General features: G+C 43.2%; 1 protein-coding gene across 1 annotated transcript in view; it reads right to left on the bottom strand.

Annotated features, from left to right (window-relative positions):
* The window catches only part of LOC111771950 (NBPF family member NBPF14-like), a 126,910-nt gene extending 121,403 nt beyond the window's left edge, over window positions 1-5,507 (bottom strand). Inside the window, exon 1 of the mRNA XM_070267966.1 lies at window positions 4,895-5,507. The gene's annotated coding sequence lies outside the window, so the exon portion shown is untranslated. The remainder of the gene's footprint in view (window positions 1-4,894) is intronic.
* Between the last annotated feature and the right edge of the window lie 3,684 nt (window positions 5,508-9,191).

The raw sequence follows: 9,191 nt of genomic DNA on the forward strand, positions 1-9,191 counted from the left end.
AGCACTCTAACTACAAATTAATAAGACGAGTTGGAATAAAAAATGAAAATAATTATTTAGGAGGGGAAGAGCAAAGGGTCTAAATCAGTATTGGTCAAGTAAGTAAGAGACCACCAGAGAATAGACTATATTATACACGAGATTCTAGATACAAACTTCAAGGTAGACACTAAAATAAAGTACAGAACAGAGTCACAAATCATAGATAAGGAAAAATCTAAGAAACCCAGCATAAGAAATTGCAGTATTAAATGGGTAGTCTAAAGCACACAGGAAAAGAAACACAGGAAAACAAGATAATGAGCGACAGATTGACAGCATTAAGTCCACATGCATCAATAATCACTCTCAATGTGAACGGATTGCACTCTCCAATAAAAAGACACAGAGTGGCAAAATGGATTAAAGAACACGATCCAACAATTTGTTGCCTCCAGGAAACACACCTCAGCCCCAAGGACAAACACAGACTCAGGGTGAAGGGGTGGAGGACAATACTTCAAGCAAATAGCAAGGAAAAAAAGGCAGGTGTTGCAAGTCTCATATCAGACCAAGTGGATTTCAAAATAAGACAGGTAAAGAGAGACACAGAGGGACAATATATAATGATCAAAGGGACACTTCATCAAGAAGAAATAACGCTTATAAATATCTATGCACCCAACACAGGAGCACCAAGATTCATACAGCAACTATTAACAGACCTAAAGGAAGATATTAAAAACAACACAATAATAGGAGGGGACCCCAACACCCCACTCACATCAATGGACAGATCATCCAGACAGAAAATCAACAAGGAAATAGTGGAGCTGAATGAAAAACTAAAACAGTTGGACTTAATAGACATATATAGATCACTCCACCCTGAAGGAGCTGAATACACATTCTTCTCAAGTGCACATGGAACATTCTCTAGGATAGACCATATGTTGGGAAACAAGGCAAGCCTCTACAAATTTAAAAAAGTTGAAATAATAACAAGCATCTTCTCAGATCATAGTGCTATAAGGCTAGAAATTAATTACAAGAAAAAAGCTGAGAAAGCCACAAAGATGTGGAGACTAAACAACACACTACTGAACAAGCAATGGATCATTGAAGAAATTAAAGAAGAAATCAAAAAATACCTGGAAACAAGTGAAAATGATAGCATGCCATACCAACTCCTATGGGATACAGCAAAAGCTGTATTAAGAGGAAAATTCATCGCAATACAGGCACATCTTAACAAACAAGAAAAATCCCAAATAAGCAACCTTAAAGCACATCTAACTGAACTAGAGAAAAAAGAACAAATGAAGCCCAAAGTCAGCAGAAGGAGAGAAATAATAAAAATCAGAGCAGAAATAAATACTATTGAAACGAAAAAGGCAGTAGAAAGGATAAATGAAACAAAGACCTGGTTTTTTGAGAAGATAAATAAAATTGACAAACCACTAGCCAGACTCACAAAGAAAAAAAGGGAGAAAGCTCAAATAAACAAAATCAGAAATGAGCGAGGAGAAATAACAACAGACTCTGCAGAAATACAACAGATTATAAGAGAATACTACAAAAAACTATATGCCAACAGAATGGATAACCTAGAGGAAACGGATAAATTCTTGGACTCCTACAATCTCCCAAAGCTCACTCAAGAAGAGGCAGACAATTTGAACAGACCAATCACAAGGAAAGAGATTGAAACAGCAATCAAAAACATCCCAAAGAATAAAACCCCAGGACCAGATGGCTTTCCTGGGGAATTCTACCAAACTTTCAGAGAGGATTTAATACCTATCCTTTTCAAGCTATTCCAAAAAATTAGGGAAGATGGAACACTTCCTAACACATTCTATGAGGCCAACATCACGCTGATACCAAAACCTGACAAGGACACCACGAAAAAAGAGAACTATAGGCCAATATCACTGATGCACATAGATGCAAAAATTCTAAACAAAATTTTGGCAACCAGAATTCAGCAATTCATCAAAAGAATCATACATCAGGATCAGGTGGGATTCATACCAGGGACACAGGGATGGTTCAACATCCGCAAATCGATCAATGTGATACACCACATCAACAAACTGAAGAATACAAACCACATGATCATCTCAATAAATGCAGAGAAGGCATTTGACAAGATCCAACAGCCATTTATGATAAAAACTCTGAACAAAATGGGCATGGAAGGAAACTACCTCAACATAATAAAGGCCATATATGACAAACCCATAGCCAACATCATACTCAATGGGCAAAAACCGAACCCCATCCCCCTGAAAACAGGAACGAGACAAGGATGCCCCCTATCACCACTCTTATTTAACATAGTACTGGAGGTCCTGGCCAGAGCAATCAGGCAAGAAAAAGGAATAAAAGGAATCCAAATAGGGAGGGAAGAAGTGAAACTCTCACTGTTTGCAGACGACATGATCTTATATATAGAAAACCCCAAAGAATCCATTGGAAAACTCTTAGAAGTAATCAACAACTACAGCAAAGTTGCAGGGTATAAAATCAATTTGCATAAATCAGTAGCATTTCTATACTCCAGTACTGAACCAACAGAAAAAGAACTCCAGAATACAATACCATTCACAATCGCAACAAAAGGAATAAAATACCTTGGGGTAAATTTAACTAAGGAAGTGAAGGACCTATATAATGAAAATTACAAGGCCTTTCTGAGAGAATTGGATGATGACATAAGGAGATGGAAAGACATTCCATGTACATGGATTGGAAGAATAAACATAGCTAAAATGTCCATTCTACCTAAAGCAATCTACAGATTCAACGCCATCCCAATCAGAATCCCAATGACATTCTTTACAGAATTAGAACAAAGAATCCTAAAATTCATAGGGGGCAACAAAAGACCCCGAATTTCTAAAGCAATCCTGAGAAAAAAGAACAAAACGGGAGGCATCACAATCCCTGACTTCAAAACATCCTACAAAGCTACAGTAATCAAAACAGCATGGTACTCGTACAAAAACAGGTGCACAGATCAATGGAACAGAAAGCCCAGAAATAAAACCACACATCTATGGACAGCTTATCTTTGACAAAGGAGCTGAGGGCATACAATGGAGAAAAGAAAGTCTTTTCAACAAATGGTGCTGGGAATACTGGAAAGCCACATGGAAAAGAATGAAAGTTGACCATTCTTTTTCACCATTCACCAAAATAAACTCAAAATGGATTAAAGACCTAAAGGTGAGACCTGAAACCATAAGGCTTCTGGAAGAAAACATAGGCAGTACACTCTTTGACATCAGTATTAAAAGGATCTTTTCGGACACCATGCCTTCTCAGAGAAGGGAAACAATAGAAAGAATAAACAAATGGGACTTCATCAGATTAAAGAGCTTCTTCAAGGCAAATGAAAACAGGATTGAAACAAAAAAACAACCCACTAACTGGGAAAAAATATTTGCAAGTCATATATCTGACAAAGGCTTAATATCCTTAATATATAAAGAACTCTCGCAACTCAACCACAAAACATCAAACAACCCAATCAAAAAATGGGCTGGAGACATGAACAGGCATTTCTCCAAAGAAGATATACTGATGACCAATAGGCACATGAAAAGATGCTCATCATCGCTGATCATCAGGGAAATGCAAATCAAAACTACACTAAGATATCACCTTACACCCGTTAGAATGACAAAAGTATCTAAAACTAATAGTAACAAATGTTGGAGAGGTTGCGGAGAAAAAGGAACCCTCATACACTGCTGGTGGGAATGCAAACTGGTGCAGCCACTATGGAAAACAGTATGGAGATTCCTCAAAAAACTAAAAATAGAACTACCATAAGATCCAGCCATCCCACTACTGGGTATTTATCCAAAGAGCCTGAAGTCAGCAATCCCAAAAGTCCTGTGCACCCCAATGTTTATTGCAGCACTGTTTACAATAGCCAAGACGTGGAAGCAACCTAAGTGCCCATCAACAGACGAATGGATAAAGAAGACGTGGTACATATATACAATGGAATACTACTCGGCTGCAAAACAGAACAAAATCATTCCATTTGCAATAACATGGATGGACCTTGAGAGGATTATGTTAAGTGAAATAAGCCAGCGAGAGAAAGATAATCTGTGTATGACTCCACTCATATGAGGAATTTAAAACTATGGACCAAGAATAGTTTAGTGGATACCAGGGGAAAGGTGGGGTGGGGGATGGGCACAAAGGGTGAAGTGGTGCACCTACAACATGACTGACAAACATTAATGTACAACTGAAATTTCACAAGATTGTAACCTATCAATAACTTAATAAAAAAAATTTTTAAAAAAATTAGCAAATGGGCAGCTTTCACTCCCCACCACCTTTCAACGACCGGCACTTGCAAGAGTCGTGGCAAATCAGGCATTTAGGAAGTGACTCTGACACCTAGACCTGATTACCTGGAATCGAAAAACACACCCCTGTATTATTTTCCTCCATCAGGAAGCGGGAATTTCCCCGTTTAAAAGACCTTCCTGAAAGCACCTCTCCCATGGGATCCCAGCAGGTAAATAACACCAGGGCTTCCCTAAACCTATTCTGAAGAACCACATCCAGGCTGTGCTCCCTCACCAGCTTCTCCTCCTCAGAAAGAGAGACCCGGGAAGTAACTCGATCAGTCTCAGGCGGGCAAGGATGGGGGACTCTGCAGGTGGGCGGAGGGGGGTAAAGCAATGCCGCTCAAACTTTGCAGGTGCTCTTTGGCAGTTCTGGGCAGGAGCCCGCGGAATTCTATACTGAGAAGGGGAAGTCACCCTCCCTGACAGAAAGGCCCCCAAATCAGCCTAACCCATCAGCTCTGCGTCCAGGATGGCTGTGCCTCCCATCCACTCAGACGTGCCCCCTCCCGCGCAGGACCTCACCGTGGCCCCCTCACCTTGGCCTCGAAGCAGATGCCGTGCTGGAAGGCGTCCTCGTTGTGCAAGGGGATCCGCAGGTCGTGCCCATCATCCACAAGGTTGTACTTGGTTTTGCTGGGCATGGTGACCCGCGGTGGACCCGTTCCTCCGGAGGCGGCGGCGGCAGGAAGGGGCTGGCGAGACCCCGGGGAGGGGAGGCGGGAGGCGGGCGCGACGGCGCGTGGAGGAAGCACGGGCTGAGTGAGGGGCGCCGGGCTGGGGACGCCCTGGCCGCACCGGGGCCGCGGGAGCCGGGACACGAAGCGGCGCCGAGGGCCGGGCGGCGCGGATGCGGGCGACCCGAGCGGCGCTGTGGCCGCGCAATTCCTGCCGGCGAGGAGGGCGGCGCGCGAGGCGCGGCGGGAGTGGGCGGCGCGGCGCCCGGCCGGGGGAGGGGACGGAGGGCGCGCGGCCCCGAGCGGGACTGGGCGCGGCGCCGGCCCCGGAGCAGTGGCGAGGACGGCCCGGGACGAGGAAGAAAAGCCGGCGGCGGCTGCGGCGGCGGCGGCGGCGGCGGCGGCGGCGCGGGTTGCCTGTCACGGAGACGCCGGATCGGCCGCGGGCGAGCGGCTCCTCCTGCGGGGCGGGCCCGGGCCGGCTCCTCCCGCGGGGCGCCGAGGCCCCGCCCGCCGCCGGGCCGCCCCCGCGCTGCGCGCCGAGCAGGTGAAAGTCCCCGCGAGCCCCGCGCCCGGCCGTGCCCGCGCCGCCTGCAGCCCGGCCCGGGGAACTTCGGCCTGGCGCCCGGAGGCCGGGGTCGGACGCAGCCGGGCTCAGTCCTGTTTTGGTTCGTTGCAGTCAAATTGTGAGCCGGGCTGCTAAGAGTGAGCAGCCGCAGCGCCTGGGCGTTTTCGTTTTTGTTTTTGGCGGTGGCGAGGGGCGGTGTGGATTGTTTTGGTTTTTATGTTTTAGCAGGAAGGCCCAAGTCCGGGCCCAAATATATCCAGATCATGAATTCTGAGTCTCATTTTTCTGCAGAATCAAGACTGCACCCAAATGGGGGACTATCGCAGGCTCGTTTTGTTCCTTTGAGCAGTGATTTGTGACTTGTGTAATAGCGGGTGGAGGGGATGCCTTTTGGGATGATTTTAATATTTAAAAGCCTTCAGCCTTGTGGAAGTGGGGTAGGCAAAAAAGGATACCTAGGGACAAGAGAATCCAGAACCTTTTTATTCTGCTCCAACAACCTTCTGTACTGGGTAGGGATACATGAGGTTCCAAGTTAATTCTGGCTGTTAGAGTATTCTTTCTATCTTAGCAAGTGCTTGAGTTCAAGATGCCTGTTATTAAGAGACATTCGCTTTTCTCCTTTACATCAAGAGTTTTTGAGAAAAGTTGCCTAATTATTTCAAACTTAAAAGAGATGGTATCATGGAAGGGTTATAAACTATACGTTCAGTTTCTTAACTGTGAAAAATGTGCAAATGAAGGGGCGGTAGGAGGAGTTAGTGACCAAATATTCAGTATCTGTCAAAACCCCATAGAGAGAGGTACATGACGGCTACGATTTCCTTAATATTACCCCAAAGTCACCAAAAGCAACCAAACAGGCCGGTGCCAAAGCCAGTCCACCCTGATGTCACTGAACAAATGGTCAGCTCCTGTTGAATTCACCTTAAACCCGCTTTTAATGCCCTGTGGGCACGTCCACCCAAGGTTTGCAATTTGCAAACCAAACATTGATTGCTTGTTGTATAGGCAAGGCTTGGGGTCACCAGGAAGCATCACAATGAAATTGTTTGCAAAGGCATGTCTTCCTACATCATTTCTGTGATAAATTGATAGTATAAGAGAATGCTTTATTGCCATGACTATGCTTCTCTTTTTGTCCCATAGTGCTAAAGTACAATTGTCCTTTCCTATGTATTGCCTACTCCCTATCTGCTGAAATTATGGGCCAAGATGCAGCATCTTCTGGGATTTGTCCTTAAATAAAAGCAAGCTGATGACTGGAACAAAGTAATCACATACATTATGCTGTACGGACTTTATTATATTCATAAATATTAGTAAGAGCCAAAAATAATTTGCACTGAGAAAAGGCACCGATAACCTTTTTATAGATACAGGACATGAAAGTCTAATCAGGCATGTTTGACTCTTTGAATGTCACGGGGGCGTTAGTATGCATCGTAATGCGCTCTCTGAGACCTGGCACAGGAACTCAACTTAAAGGCAAGACCTTAAGTAACTATTTCATTTCCATTTCATATCCTCGCCTGAATTTAAAAAGCCCTCTGACTCCAGCCAGCCTTTTTTCTAGATTAACTTGGGTCCCACTGGACTGCTGAATTTACCAGAATTTCATATCTAACTCTGTAACGCATTGTTTGTAGATCAGACACCAAATGCTGATGCCCCAAATGTATTTCAGTGTCTGGTACGGAGATTGCTATATAGTAGAAATCCAATAATTATTTATGCAATTGGGTAATAATAAATAGCTAATAGTCATTGAGCTTTCTCCATGTGTCAGGCCTTGCTCTTAGAGCCTTAGCTCAATCTTATTTAATATTCACAACAACCCTAAGGTTAGCCCCGTTTTATGAAGAAACTGAGGCCCAGAGGGGTTCCATAACTTGCCCAAGGTCACACACTTAGAAAGGAAAAGAGCCAGAATTTGAATCCAATGCTATGTCAAGAGGTGTTTCCATCATGGCCTGGATTGCCATAAAAGGCTTCTCATTGCAAATGAGACGCATATCAACTTCAGGGGCGATGGTTGATTTAGGTGTGTATTGTTGCTAAACTGTATTCATTGCATTTTAGTTAGATGAAATGTTCCAAAAAGGAGAGGCCTGTTCTCTGCTTTGGCCTCCATCTAGTGTAACGTCAGAGGCACTCAGACATAAAAACACCTTTTTTTCAGAAACAATGGGCAACTAAACTTATTTCCTTCTATTAAGCAGTGATTTCAATCTTATTTTTGTACCTTTAAATATAACTGAATTTCACCCGCAGCATTTCCAAATCATCTATTTTTTTTGGAAAATGAAGTTTTATTTCTTAAAGTGAATGACAGGTACATGCATCATTTTCCAAATCTTTCTGTATTTTAAATATTGCATAATGCAATTTTAATCTGAAGTACATTTCATTAACATATAAATTGCTAAAGCAGACAATACTTCCTGTTTTAAATTTCATTAAAACTTTGCTTAAAAATGAATTGAGGGGGCCGGCCCCGTAGCCAAGTGGTTAAATTCGCTTGCTCAGCTTCAGCGGCCCAGGGTTTCACCTGTTCGGATCCTGGGCGCAGACATGACACGGCTCATCATGCCCTGCTGAGCATCCCACATGCCACAACTAGAAGGACCTATAACTGGAATATACAACTATGTACTGGTGGGCTTTGGGGAGAAGAAGAAAAAAAAAAGATTGACAACAGATGTTAGCTCAGGTGCCAATCTTCAAAAAGAAAGGAAGTGAAAAGAATCCTAAATCACAGAACTTCAGAACTGAAGTTACTCAGAGATCCTCTAATCCAGCTCCTTCATTATAAAGACAAGGAAATAGAAACCTGGAGAGATTGATTAATTTGCCTAGTCATCACTATAGAGTAGAGCTCCTAACTCAGTAATCTTTTCATCACACAGTGATGGTTTATAAATAAGTTGACGGCAAACTGTATATGTAGCACATATTTGTAACTGAGGAAATTAATTGGCTTTTGGTCGTAAAATGCCTGCTTTGCTATGCTAAGCGCTTCCTGTGCATCGTCTCACTTGACTGTATGAGGTCGGTACTGTCAGTATTCCCACTTTACAGCTGAGGAGACTGAGGCTGAGAGAGGGAAGTAACTTGGGTAGCTCAACGCAATCAATCCTAGGAATCCTTGCTTGAGAATAACCAACAAAGAACGAGGACTTTGTCAGCTTTCTCAATACTGCTCAGATACACACATGGATAAAACTCACAACATCTTTGTGTAAATAATATTAAATATTAACAACATAATGATTTCCTCCCATGGCACCATTTTTCCCTGACAGTGTCTCACTGAGGCATACAGAGTTAGAAATTAGCCCATTTTACAAGGTGGTGATAAAGATATTAAGTGATTTCTTTGCAGAAAACAAAAAAGAAAAATAGCATCCTTTATCACTAATGGTCTCTACTCCAAGTTTGGCTTATTATGATCTTTTATCACATAAGTAATAAAGCAATAATTTGAGACGTTTGCCCCATAAGAAAGCTTATTCTAAAAGGTATTGCATATTCTGATGCTGGCCTGCCTATTTTTTTCCCTTAATTGTAACTGACTCCCCCCACTCATGC

Source organism: Equus caballus, chromosome 5, assembly GCF_041296265.1.
Source record: "Equus caballus isolate H_3958 breed thoroughbred chromosome 5, TB-T2T, whole genome shotgun sequence".
NCBI classification, from domain to species: Eukaryota; Metazoa; Chordata; class Mammalia; order Perissodactyla; family Equidae; genus Equus; species Equus caballus.